Below are 14914 nucleotides of genomic sequence, written 5' to 3'. Positions count from 1 at the left end.
TTTTAGTAATGAACAGTGTTCTTTCTCAAAACTGACATTCTCATCATCCACTGATGCACTTTGTCACAAAATGCAGTTTTCAGCTCAGAAAGCTTGTTTCTGACATTCTAACAGCTCAATTAGAAAATTTTAGTAATGAACAGTGTTCTTTGTCAAAACTGACATTCTCATCATCCACTGATGCACTTTTTCAAAAAATGTAGTTCTCAGCTCAGAAATCTTGTTTCTGACATTCTAACAGCTCAATTAGAGCATTTCAGTAATATACGGTGTTCTTTGTCAATACTGACATTCTCATCATCCACTGATGCACTTTGTCACAAAATGCAGTTTGCAGCTCAGAAAGCTTGTTTCTGACATTCTAACAACTCAATTAGAGCATTTTAGTAATGAACAGTGTTCTTTGTCAAAACTGACATTCTCATCATTCACTGATGCACTCTGTCACAAAATGCAGTTTTCAGCTCAGAAAGCTTGTTTCTGACATTCTAACAGCTCAATTAGAGCATTTTAGTAATGAACAGTGTTCTTTGTCAAAACTGACATTCTCATCATCCACTGATGAACTGTGTCACAAAATGCAGTTTTCAGCTCAGCAAGCTTGTTTCTGACATTCTAACAGCTCAATTAGAGCATTTTAGTAATGAACAGTGTTCTTTGTCAAAACTGACATTCTCATCATCCTCTGATGGACATTGTCACAAAATGATTTTTTTAACCCAGGAAGCTTGTTTCTGTCATTCTAACAGCTCAATCAGAGCATTTTAGTAATGAAGAGTGTTCTTTGTCAAAACTGACATTCTCATCATCCACTGATGCACTTTGTCACAAAATGCAGTTTCTAGCTCAGAAAGCTTGTTTCTGACATTCTAACAGCTCAGTTAGAGCATTTTAATAATGAACAGTGTTCTTTGTCAATACTGACATTCTCATCATCCACTGATGCACTTTGTCACAAAATGTAGTTTTCAGCTCAGAAAGCTTGTTTCTGACATTCTAACACCTCAATCAGAGCATTTTAGTAATGAACAGTGTTCTTTGTCAAAACTGACATTCTCATCATCCATTGATGAACTGTGTCACAAAATTTAGTTTTCAGCTCAGCAAGCTTGTTTCTGACATTCTAACAGCTCAATTAGAGCATTTTAGTAATGAACAGTGTTCTTTGTCAAAACTGACATTCTCATCATCCTCTGATGGACATTGTCACAAAATGACTTTTTTAGCCCAGAAAGCTTGTTTCTCTCATTCTAACAGCTCAATCAGAGCATTTTAGTATGAAGAGTGTTCTTTGTCAAAACTGACATTCTCATCATCCACTGATGCACTCTGTCACAAAATGCAGTTTTCAGCTCAGAAAGCTTGTTTCTGACATTCTAACAGCTCAATTAGAGCATTTTAGTAATGGGCAGTGTTCTTTGTCAAAACTGACATTCTCATCATCCACTGATGAACTGTGTCACAAAATGCAGTTTTCAGCTCAGAAATCTTGTTTCTGACATTCTAACAGCTCAATTAGAGCATTTTAGTAATGAACAGTGTTCTTTGTCAAAACTGACATTCTCATCATCCACTGATGAACTGTTTCACAAAATGCAGTTTTCAGCTCAGAAAGCTTGTTTCTGACATTCTAACAGCTCAATCAGAGCATTTTAGTAATGAAGAGTGTTCTTTGTCAAAACTGACATTCTCATCATCCACTGATGCACTCAGTCACAAAATGCAGTTTTCAGCTCAGAAAGCTTGTTTCTGACATCTAACAGCTCAATTAGAGCATTTTAGTTATGAACAGTGTTCTTTGTCAAAACTGACATTCTCATCATCCACTGATGAACTGTTTCACAAAATGCAGTTTTCAGCTCAGAAAGCTTGTTTCTGACATTCTAACAGCTCAATCAGAGCATTTTAGTAATGAAGAGTGTTCTTTGTCAAAACTGACATTCTCATCATCCACTGATGCACTTTGTCACAAAATGCAGTTTCCAGCTCAGAAAGCTTGTTTCTGACATTCTAAAAGCTCAATTAGAGCATTTTAGTAATGAACAGTGTTCTTTGTCAATACTGACATTCTCATCATCCACTGATGCACTCTGTCACAAAATGCAGTTTTCAGCTCAGAAAGCTTGTTTCTGACATTCTAACAGCTCAATTAGAGCATTTCAGTAATGAACAGTGTTCTTTGTCAAAACTGACATTCTCATCATCCACTGATGCACTCTGTCACAAAATGCAGTTTTCAGCTCAGAAAGCTTGTTTCTGACATTCTAACAGCTCAATTAGAGCATTTTAGTAATGAACAGTGTTCTTTGTCAAAACTGACATTCTCATCATCCACTGATGAACTGTTTCACAAAATGCAGTTTTCAGCTCAGAAAGCTTGTTTCTGACATTCTAACAGCTCAATCAGAGCATTTTAGTAATGAAGAGTGTTCTTTGTCAAAACTGACATTCTCATCATCCACTGATGCACTTTGTCACAAAATGCAGTTTCCAGCTCAGAAAGCTTGTTTCTGACATTCTAAAAGCTCAATTAGAGCATTTTAGTAATGAACAATGTTCTTTGTCAATACTGACATTCTCATCATCCACTGATGCACTTTGTCACAAAATGCAGTTTTCAGCTCAGAAAGCTTGTTTCTGACATTCTAACAGCTCAATTAGAACATTTCAGTAATGAACAGTGTTCTTTGTCAAAACTGACATTCTCATCATCCACTGATGCACTTTGTCACAAAATGTAGTTCTCAGCTCAGAAAGCTTGTTTCTGACATTCTAAAAGCTTAATTAGAGCATTTTAGTAATGAACAGTGTTCTTTGTCAATACTGACATTCTCATCATCCACTGATGCACTTTGTCACAAAATGCAGTTTTCAGCTCAGAAAGCTTGTTTCTGAGATTCTAACAGCTCAATTAGAGCATTTCAGTAATGAACAGTGTTCTTTGTCAAAACTGACATTCTCATCATCTACTGATGAACTGTGTCACAAAATGCAGTTTTCAGCTCAGAAAGCTTTTTTCTGAAATTCTAACAGCTCAATTAGAGCATTTTAGCAATGAACAGTGTTCTTTGTCAAAACTGACATTCTCATCATCCTCTGATGGACATTGTCACAAAATTATTTTTTTAGCCCAGGAAGCTTGTTTCTGTCATTCTAACAGCTCAATCAGAGCATTTTAGTAATGAAGAGTGTTCTTTGTCAAAACTGACATTCTCATCATCCACTGATGCACTGTGTCACAAAATGCAGTTTTCAGCTCAGAAAGCTTGTTTCTGACATTCTAACAGCTCAATTAGAGCATTTTAGTAATGAACAGTGTTCTTTGTCAAAACTGACATTCTCATCATCCACTGATGAACTGTTTCACAAAATGCAGTTTTCAGCTCAGAAAGCTTGTTTCTGACATTCTAACAGCTCAATCAGAGCATTTTAGTAATGAAGAGTGTTCTTTGTCAAAACTGACATTCTCATCATCCACTGATGCACTTTGTCACAAAATGCAGTTTCCAGCTCAGAAAGCTTGTTTCTGACATTCTAAAAGCTCAATTAGAGCATTTTTGTAATGAACAGTGTTCTTTGTCAATACTGACATTCTCATCATCCACTGATGCACTCTGTCACAAAATGCAGTTTTCAGCTCAGAAAGCTTGTTTCTGACATTCTAACAGCTCAATTAGAGCATTTCAGTAATGAACAGTGTTCTTTGTCAAAACTGACATTCTCATCATCCACTGATGCACTCTGTCACAAAATGCAGTTTTCAGCTCAGAAAGCTTGTTTCTGACATTCTAACAGCTCAATTAGAGCATTTTAGTAATGAACAGTGTTCTTTGTCAAAACTGACATTCTCATCATCCATTGATGAACTGTTTCACAAAATGCAGTTTTCAGCTCAGAAAGCTTGTTTCTGACATTCTAACAGCTCAATCAGAGCATTTTAGTAATGAAGAGTGTTCTTTGTCAAAACTGACATTCTCATCATCCACTGATGCACTATGTCACAAAATGCAGTTTCCAGCTCAGAAAGCTTGTTTCTGACATTCTAACAGCTCAATTAGAACATTTCAGTAATGAACAGTGTTCTTTGTCAAAACTGATGTTCTCATCATCCTCTGATGGACATTGTCACAAAATGCATTTTTTAGCCCAGAAAGCTTGTTTCTGTCATTCTAACAGCTCAATTAGAGCATTTTAGTAATGAACAGTGTTCTTTGTCAAAACTGACATTCTCATCATCCACTGATGCACTTTGTCACAAAATGTAGTTCTCAGCTCAGAAAGCTTGTTTCTGACATTCTAAAAGCTCAATTAGAGCAATTTAGTAATGAACAGTGTTCTTTGTCAAAACTGACATTCTCATCATCTACTGATGAACTGTGTCACAAAATGCAGTTTTCAGCTCAGAAAGCTTGTTTCTGACATTCTAACAGCTCAATTAGAGCATTTTAGCAATGAACAGTGTTCTTTGTCAAAACTGACATTCTCATCATCCTCTGATGGACATTGTCACAAAATTATTTTTTTAGCCCAGGAAGCTTGTTTCTGTCATTCTAACAGCTCAATCAGAGCATTTTAGTAATGAAGAGTGTTCTTTGTCAAAACTGACATTCTCATCATCCACTGATGCACTGTGTCACAAAATGCAGTTTTCAGCTCAGAAAGCTTGTTTCTGACATTCTAACAGCTCAATTAGAGCATTTTAGTAATGAACAGTGTTCTTTGTCAAAACTGACATTCTCATCATCCACTGATGAACTGTTTCACAAAATGCAGTTTTCAGCTCAGAAAGCTTGTTTCTGACATTCTAACAGCTCAATCAGAGCATTTTAGTAATGAAGAGTGTTCTTTGTCAAAACTGACATTCTCATCATCCACTGATGCACTTTGTCACAAAATGCAGTTTCCAGCTCAGAAAGCTTGTTTCTGACATTCTAAAAGCTCAATTAGAGCATTTTAGTAATGAACAGTGTTCTTTGTCAATACTGACATTCTCATCATCCACTGATGCACTCTGTCACAAAATGCAGTTTTCAGCTCAGAAAGCTTGTTTCTGACATTCTAACAGCTCAATTAGAGCATTTCAGTAATGAACAGTGTTCTTTGTCAAAACTGACATTCTCATCATCCACTGATGCACTCTGTCACAAAATGCAGTTTTCAGCTCAGAAAGCTTGTTTCTGACATTCTAACAGCTCAATTAGAGCATTTTAGTAATGAACAGTGTTCTTTGTCAAAACTGACATTCTCATCATCCACTGATGAACTGTTTCACAAAATGCAGTTTTCAGCTCAGAAAGCTTGTTTCTGACATTCTAAAAGCTCAATTAGAGCATTTTAGTAATGAACAATGTTCTTTGTCAATACTGACATTCTCATCATCCACTGATGCACTTTGTCACAAAATGCAGTTTTCAGCTCAGAAAGCTTGTTTCTGACATTCTAACAGCTCAATTAGAACATTTCAGTAATGAACAGTGTTCTTTGTCAAAACTGAGTTTCTCATCATCCTCTGATGGACATTGTCACAAAATGCATTTTTTAGCCCAGAAAGCTTGTTTCTGTCATTCTAACAGCTCAATTAGAGCATTTTAGTAATGAACAGTGTTCTTTGTCAAAACTGACATTCTCATCATCCACTGATGCACTTTGTCACAAAATGTAGTTCTCAGCTCAGAAAGCTTGTTTCTGACATTCTAAAAGCTCAATTAGAGCATTTTAGTAATGAACAGTGTTCTTTGTCAATACTGACATTCTCATCATCCACTGATGCACTTTGTCACAAAATGCAGTTTTCAGCTCAGAAAGCTTGTTTCTGAGATTCTAACAGCTCAATTAGAGCATTTCAGTAATGAACAGTGTTCTTTGTCAAAACTAACATTCTCATCATCTACTGATGAACTGTGTCACAAAATGCAGTTTTCAGCTCAGAAAGCTTGTTTCTGAAATTCTAACAGCTCAATTAGAGCATTTTAGCAATGAACAGTGTTCTTTGTCAAAACTGACATTCTCATCATCCTCTGATGGACATTGTCACAAAATTATTTTTTTAGCCCAGGAAGCTTGTTTCTGTCATTCTAACAGCTCAATCAGAGCATTTTAGTAATGAAGAGTGTTCTTTGTCAAAACTGACATTCTCATCATCCACTGATGCACTGTGTCACAAAATGCAGTTTTCAGCTCAGAAAGCTTGTTTCTGACATTCTAACAGCTCAATTAGAGCATTTTAGTAATGAACAGTGTTCTTTGTCAAAACTGACATTCTCATCATCCACTGATGAACTGTTTCACAAAATGCAGTTTTCAGCTCAGAAAGCTTGTTTCTGACATTCTAACAGCTCAATCAGATCATTTTAGTAATGAAGAGTGTTCTTTGTCAAAACTGACATTCTCATCATCCACTGATGCACTTTGTCACAAAATGCAGTTTCCAGCTCAGAAAGCTTGTTTCTGACATTCTAAAAGCTCAATTAGAGCATTTTAGTAATGAACAGTGTTCTTTGTCATACTGACATTCTCATCATCCACTGATGCACTCTGTCACAAAATGCAGTTTTCAGCTCAGAAAGCTTGTTTCTGACATTCTAACAGCTCAATTAGAGCATTTCAGTAATGAACAGTGTTCTTTGTCAAAACTGACATTCTCATCATCCACTGATGCACTCTGTCACAAAATGCAGTTTTCAGCTCAGAAAGCTTGTTTCTGACATTCTAACAGCTCAATTAGAGCATTTTAGTAATGAACAGTGTTCTTTGTCAAAACTGACATTCTCATTATCCACTGATGAACTGTTTCACAAAATGCAGTTTTCAGCTCAGAAAGCTTGTTTCTGACATTCTAACAGCTCAATCAGAGCATTTTAGTAATGAAGAGTGTTCTTTGTCAAAACTGACATTCTCATCATCCACTGATGCACTTTGTCACAAAATGCAGTTTCCAGCTCAGAAAGCTTGTTTCTGACATTCTAAAAGCTCAATTAGAGCATTTTAGTAATGAACAGTGTTCTTTGTCAATACTGACATTCTCATCATCCACTGATGCACTTTGTCACAAAATGCAGTTTTCAGCTCAGAAAGCTTGTTTCTGACATTCTAACAGCTCAATTAGAGCATTTTAGTAATGAAAAGTGTTCTTTGTCAAAACTGACATTCTCATCATCCACTGATGCACTTTGTCACAAAATGTAGTTCTCAGCTCAGAAAGCTTGTTTCTGACATTCTAACAGCTCAATTAGAGCATTTCAGTAATGAACAGTGTTCTTTGTCAAAACTGACATTCTCATCATCTACTGATGAACTGTGTCACAAAATGCAGTTTTCAGCTCAGCAAGCTTGTTTCTGACATTCTAACAGCTCACTTAGAGCATTTTTGCAATGAACAGTGTTCTTTGTCAAAACTGACATTGTCATCATCCTCTGATGGACATTGTCACAAAATGATTTTTTAGCCCAGAAAGCTTGTTTCTGTCATTCTAACAGCTCAATCAGAGCATTTTAGTAATGAAGAGTGTTCTTTGTCAAAACTGACATTCTCATCATCCACTGATGCACTCTGTCACAAAATGCAGTTTTCAGCTCAGAAAGCTTGTTTCTGACATTCTAACAGCTCAATTAGAGCATTTTAGTAATGAACAGTGTTCTTTGTCAAAACTGACATTCTCATCATCCACTTATGCACTCTGTCACAAAATGCAGTTTTCAGCTCAGAAAGCTTGTTTCTGACATTCTAACAGTTCAATTAGAGCATTTTTAGTAATGAACAGTGTTCTTTCTCAAAACTGACATTCTCATCATCCACTGATGCACTTTGTCACAAAATGCAGTTTTCAGCTCAGAAAGCTTGTTTCTGACATTCTAACAGCTCAATTAGAAAATTTTAGTAATGAACAGTGTTCTTTGTTAAAACTGACATTCTCATCATCCACTGATGCACTTTTTCAAAAAATGTAGTTCTCAGCTCAGAAATCTTGTTTCTGACATTCTAACAGCTCAATTAGAGCATTTCAGTAATATACGGTGTTCTTTGTCAATACTGACATTCTCATCATCCACTGATGCACTTTGTCACAAAATGCAGTTTGCAGCTCAGAAAGCTTGTTTCTGACATTCTAACAACTCAATTAGAGCATTTTAGTAATGAACAGTGTTCTTTGTCAAAACTGACATTCTCATCATCCTCTGATGGACATTGTCACAAAATGATTTTTTTAACCCAGGAAGCTTGTTTCTGTCATTCTAACAGCTCAATCAGAGCATTTTAGTAATGAAGAGTGTTCTTTGTCAAAACTGACATTCTCATCATCTACTGATGAACTGTGTCACAAAATGCAGTTTTCAGCTCAGCAAGCTTGTTTCTGACATTCTAACAGCTCAATTAGAGCATTTTAGTAATGAACAGTGTTCTTTGTCAAAACTGACATTCTCATCATCCTCTGATGGACATTGTCACAAAATGATTTTTTTAACCCAGGAAGCTTGTTTCTGTCATTCTAACAGCTCAATCAGAGCATTTTAGTAATGAAGAGTGTTCTTTGTCAAAACTGACATTCTCATCATCCACTGATGCACTTTGTCACAAAATGCAGTTTCTAGCTCAGAAAGCTTGTTTCTGACATTCTAACAGCTCAGTTAGAGCATTTTAATAATGAACAGTGTTCTTTGTCAATACTGACATTCTCATCATCCACTGATGCACTTTGTCACAAAATGTAGTTTTCAGCTCAGAAAGCTTGTTTCTGACATTCTAACACCTCAATCAGAGCATTTTAGTAATGAACAGTGTTCTTTGTCAAAACTGACATTCTCATCATCCATTGATGAACTGTGTCACAAAATGCAGTTTTCAGCTCAGCAAGCTTGTTTCTGACATTCTAACAGCTCAATTAGAGCATTTTAGTAATGAACAGTGTTCTTTGTCAAAACTGACATTCTCATCATCCTCTGATGGACATTGTCACAAAATGACTTTTTTAGCCCAGAAAGCTTGTTTCTCTCATTCTAACAGCTCAATCAGAGCATTTTAGTATGAAGAGTGTTCTTTGTCAAAACTGACATTCTCATCATCCACTGATGCACTCTGTCACAAAATGCAGTTTTCAGCTCAGAAAGCTTGTTTCTGACATTCTAACAGCTCAATTAGAGCATTTTAGTAATGGACAGTGTTCTTTGTCAAAACTGACATTCTCATCATCCACTGATGAACTGTGTCACAAAATGCAGTTTTCAGCTCAGAAATCTTGTTTCTGACATTCTAACAGCTCAATTAGAGCATTTTAGTAATGAACAGTGTTCTTTGTCAAAACTGACATTCTCATCATCCACTGATGCACTCAGTCACAAAATGCAGTTTTCAGCTCATAAAGCTTGTTTCTGACATCTAACAGCTCAATTAGAGCATTTTAGTTATGAACAGTGTTCTTTGTCAATACTGACATTCTCATCATCCACTGATGCACTCTGTCACAAAATGCAGTTTTCAGCTCAGAAAGCTTGTTTCTGACATTCTAACAGCTCAATTAGAGCATTTTAGTAATGAACAGTGTTCTTTGTCAAAACTGACATTCTCATCATCCACTGATGCACTTTGTCACAAAATGCAGTTTCCAGCTCAGAAAGCTTGTTTCTGACATTCTAAAAGCTCAATTAGAGCATTTTAGTAATGAACAATGTTCTTTGTCAATACTGACATTCTCATCATCCACTGATGCACTTTGTCACAAAATGCAGTTTTCAGCTCAGAAAGCTTGTTTCTGACATTCTAACAGCTCAATTAGAACATTTCAGTAATGAACAGTGTTCTTTGTCAATACTGACATTCTCATCATCCACTGATGCACTTTGTCACAAAATGTAGTTCTCAGCTCAGAAAGCTTGTTTCTGACATTCTAAAAGCTCAATTAGAGCATTTTAGTAATGAACAGTGTTCTTTGTCAATACTGACATTCTCATCATCCACTGATGCACTTTGTCACAAAATGCAGTTTTCAGCTCAGAAAGCTTGTTTCTGCGATTCTAACAGCTCAATTAGAGCATTTCAGTAATGAACAGTGTTCTTTGTCAAAACTGACATTCTCATCATCTACTGATGAACTGTGTCACAAAATGCAGTTTTCAGCTCAGAAAGCTTTTTTCTGAAATTCTAACAGCTCAATTAGAGCATTTTAGCAATGAACAGTGTTCTTTGTCAAAACTGACATTCTCATCATCCACTGATGCACTCTGTCACAAAATGCAGTTTTCAGCTCAGAAAGCTTGTTTCTGACATTCTAACAGCTCAATTAGAGCATTTTAGTAATGAACAGTGTTCTTTGTCAAAACTGACATTCTCATCATCCACTGATGAACTGTTTCACAAAATGCAGTTTTCAGCTCAGAAAGCTTGTTTCTGACATTCTAACAGCTCAATCAGAGCATTTTAGTAATGAAGAGTGTTCTTTGTCAAAACTGACATTCTCATCATCCACTGATGCACTTTGTCACAAAATGCAGTTTCCAGCTCAGAAAGCTTGTTTCTGACATTCTAAAAGCTCAATTAGAGCATTTTAGTAATGAACAATGTTCTTTGTCAATACTGACATTCTCATCATCCACTGATGCACTTTGTCACAAAATGCAGTTTTCAGCTCAGAAAGCTTGTTTCTGACATTCTAACAGCTCAATTAGAACATTTCAGTAATGAACAGTGTTCTTTGTCAAAACTGAGTTTCTCATCATCCTCTGATGGACATTGTCACAAAATACATTTTTTAGCCCAGAAAGCTTGTTTCTGTCATTCTAACAGCTCAATTAGAGCATTTTAGTAATGAACAGTGTTCTTTGTCAAAACTGACATTCTCATCATCCACTGATGCACTTTGTCACAAAATGTAGTTCTCAGCTCAGAAAGCTTGTTTCTGACATTCTAAAAGCTCAATTAGAGCATTTTAGTAATGAACAGTGTTCTTTGTCAATACTGACATTCTCATCATCCACTGATGCACTTTGTCACAAAATGCAGTTTTCAGCTCAGAAAGCTTGTTTCTGAGATTCTAACAGCTCAATTAGAGCATTTCAGTAATGAACAGTGTTCTTTGTCAAAACTGACATTCTCATCATCCTCTGATGGACATTGTCACAAAATAATTTTTTTAGCCCAGGAAGCTTGTTTCTGTCATTCTAACAGCTCAATCAGAGCATTTTAGTAATGAAGAGTGTTCTTTGTCAAAACTGACATTCTCATCATCCACTGATGCACTGTGTCACAAAATGCAGTTTTCAGCTCAGAAAGCTTGTTTCTGACATTCTAACAGCTCAATTAGAGCATTTTAGTAATGAACAGTGTTCTTTGTCAAAACTGACATTCTCATCATCCTCTGATGGACATTGTCACAAAATTATTTTTTTAGCCCAGGAAGCTTGTTTCTGTCATTCTAACAGCTCAATCAGAGCATTTTAGTAATGAAGAGTGTTCTTTGTCAAAACTGACATTCTCATCATCCACTGATGCACTGTGTCACAAAATGCAGTTTTCAGCTCAGAAAGCTTGTTTCTGACATTCTAACAGCTCAATTAGAGCATTTTAGTAATGAACAGTGTTCTTTGTCAAAACTGACATTCTCATCATCCACTGATGAACTGTTTCACAAAATGCAGTTTTCAGCTCAGAAAGCTTGTTTCTGACATTCTAACAGCTCAATCAGAGCATTTTAGTAATGAAGAGTGTTCTTTGTCAAAACTGACATTCTCATCATCCACTGATGCACTTTGTCACAAAATGCAGTTTCCAGCTCAGAAAGCTTGTTTCTGACATTCTAAAAGCTCAATTAGAGCATTTTAGTAATGAACAGTGTTCTTTGTCAATACTGACATTCTCATCATCCACTGATGCACTCTGTCACAAAATGCAGTTTTCAGCTCAGAAAGCTTGTTTCTGACATTCTAACAGCTCAATTAGAGCATTTCAGTAATGAACAGTGTTCTTTGTCAAAACTGACATTCTCATCATCCACTGATGCACTCTGTCACAAAATGCAGTTTTCAGCTCAGAAAGCTTGTTTCTGACATTCTAACAGCTCAATTAGAGCATTTTAGTAATGAACAGTGTTCTTTGTCAAAACTGACATTCTCATCATCCACTGATGAACTGTTTCACAAAATGTAGTTCTCAGCTCAGAAAGCTTGTTTCTGACATTCTAAAAGCTCAATTAGAGCATTTTAGTAATGAACAGTGTTCTTTGTCAAAACTGACATTCTCATCATCCACTGATGCACTTTGTCACAAAATGCAGTTTCCAGCTCAGAAAGCTTGTTTCTGACATTCTAAAAGCTCAATTAGAGCATTTTAGTAATGAACAGTGTTCTTTGTCAAAACTGACATTCTCATCATCCTCTGATGGACATTGTCACAAAATTATTTTTTTAGCCCAGAAAGCTTGTTTCTGTCATTCTAACAGCTCAATCAGAGCATTTTAGTAATGAACAGTGTTCTTTGTCAAAACTGACATTCTCATCATCTACTGATGAACTGTGTCACAAAATGCAGTTTTCAGCTCAGAAAGCTTGTTTCTGAAATTCTAACAGCTCAATTAGAGCATTTTAGCAATGAACAGTGTTCTTTGTCACAAAATCATTCTCATCATCCACTGATGCAGTTTTCAGCTCAGAAAGCTTGTTTCTGACATTCTAACAGCTCAATTAGAGCATTTTAGTAATGAAAAGTGTTCTTTGTCAAAACTGACATTCTCATCATCCACTGATGCACTTTGTCACAAAATGTAGTTCTCAGCTCAGAAAGCTTGTTTCTGACATTCTAACAGCTCAATTAGAGCATTTCAGTAATGAACAGTGTTCTTTGTCAAAACTGACATTCTCATCATCTACTGATGAACTGTGTCACAAAATGCAGTTTTCAGCTCAGCAAGCTTGTTTCTGACATTCTAACAGCTCACTTAGAGCATTTTTGCAATGAACAGTGTTCTTTGTCAAAACTGACATTGTCATCATCCTCTGATGGACATTGTCACAAAATGATTTTTTAGCCCAGAAAGCTTGTTTCTGTCATTCTAACAGCTCAATCAGAGCATTTTAGTAATGAAGAGTGTTCTTTGTCAAAACTGACATTCTCATCATCCACTGATGCACTCTGTCACAAAATGCAGTTTTCAGCTCAGAAAGCTTGTTTCTGACATTCTAACAGCTCAATTAGATCATTTTAGTAATGAACAGTGTTCTTTGTCAAAACTGACATTCTCATCATCCACTGATGCACTCTGTCACAAAATGCAGTTTTCAGCTCAGAAAGCTTGTTTCTGACATTCTAACAGTTCAATTAGAGCATTTTAGTAATGAACAGTGTTCTTTCTCAAAACTGACATTCTCATCATCCACTGATGCACTTTGTCACAAAATGCAGTTTTCAGCTCAGAAAGCTTGTTTCTGACATTCTAACAGCTCAATTAGAAAATGTTAGTAATGAACAGTGTTCTTTGTCAAAACTGACATTCTCATCATCCACTGATGCACTTTTTCAAAAAATGTAGTTCTCAGCTCAGAAATCTTGTTTCTGACATTCTAACAGCTCAATTAGAGCATTTCAGTAATATACGGTGTTCTTTGTCAATACTGACATTCTCATCATCCACTGATGCACTTTGTCACAAAATGCAGTTTGCAGCTCAGAAAGCTTGTTTCTGACATTCTAACAACTCAATTAGAGCATTTTAGTAATGAACAGTGTTCTTTGTCAAAACTGACATTCTCATCATTCACTGATGCACTCTGTCACAAAATGCAGTTTTCAGCTCAGAAAGCTTGTTTCTGACATTCTAACAGCTCAATTAGAGCATTTTAGTAATGAACAGTGTTCTTTGTCAAAACTGACATTCTCATCATCCACTGATGAACTGTGTCACAAAATGCAGTTTTCAGCTCAGCAAGCTTGTTTCTGACATTCTAACAGCTCAATTAGAGCATTTTAGTAATGAACAGTGTTCTTTGTCAAAACTGACATTCTCATCATCCTCTGATGGACATTGTCACAAAATGATTTTTTTAACCCAGGAAGCTTGTTTCTGTCATTCTAACAGCTCAATCAGAGCATTTTAGTAATGAAGAGTGTTCTTTGTCAAAACTGACATTCTCATCATCCACTGATGCACTTTGTCACAAAATGCAGTTTCTAGCTCAGAAAGCTTGTTTCTGACATTCTAACAGCTCAGTTAGAGCATTTTAATAATGAACAGTGTTCTTTGTCAATACTGACATTCTCATCATCCACTGATGCACTTTGTCACAAAATGTAGTTTTCAGCTCAGAAAGCTTGTTTCTGACATTCTAACACCTCAATCAGAGCATTTTAGTAATGAACAGTGTTCTTTGTCAAAACTGACATTCTCATCATCCATTGATGAACTGTGTCACAAAATGCAGTTTTCAGCTCAGCAAGCTTGTTTCTGACATTCTAACAGCTCAATTAGAGCATTTTAGTAATGAACAGTGTTCTTTGTCAAAACTGACATTCTCATCATCCTCTGATGGACATTGTCACAAAATGACTTTTTTAGCCCAGAAAGCTTGTTTCTCTCATTCTAACAGCTCAATCAGAGCATTTTAGTATGAAGAGTGTTCTTTGTCAAAACTGACATTCTCATCATCCACTGATGCACTCTGTCACAAAATGCAGTTTTCAGCTCAGAAAGCTTGTTTCTGACATTCTAACAGCTCAATTAGAGCATTTTAGTAATGGACAGTGTTCTTTGTCAAAACTGACATTCTCATCATCCACTGATGAACTGTGTCACAAAATGCAGTTTTCAGCTCAGAAATCTTGTTTCTGACATTCTAACAGCTCAATTAGAGCATTTTAGTAATGAACAGTGTTCTTTGTCAAAACTGACATTCTCATCATCCACTGATGCACTCAGTCACAAAATGCAGTTTT

Source organism: Barbatula barbatula (genome assembly GCF_947034865.1).
Source record: "Barbatula barbatula genome assembly, chromosome: 19".
Classification (NCBI taxonomy): domain Eukaryota; kingdom Metazoa; phylum Chordata; class Actinopteri; order Cypriniformes; family Nemacheilidae; genus Barbatula; species Barbatula barbatula.
The sequence above is the reverse complement of the archived record's forward strand: the minus strand, read 5'-3'. Positions refer to the sequence as shown.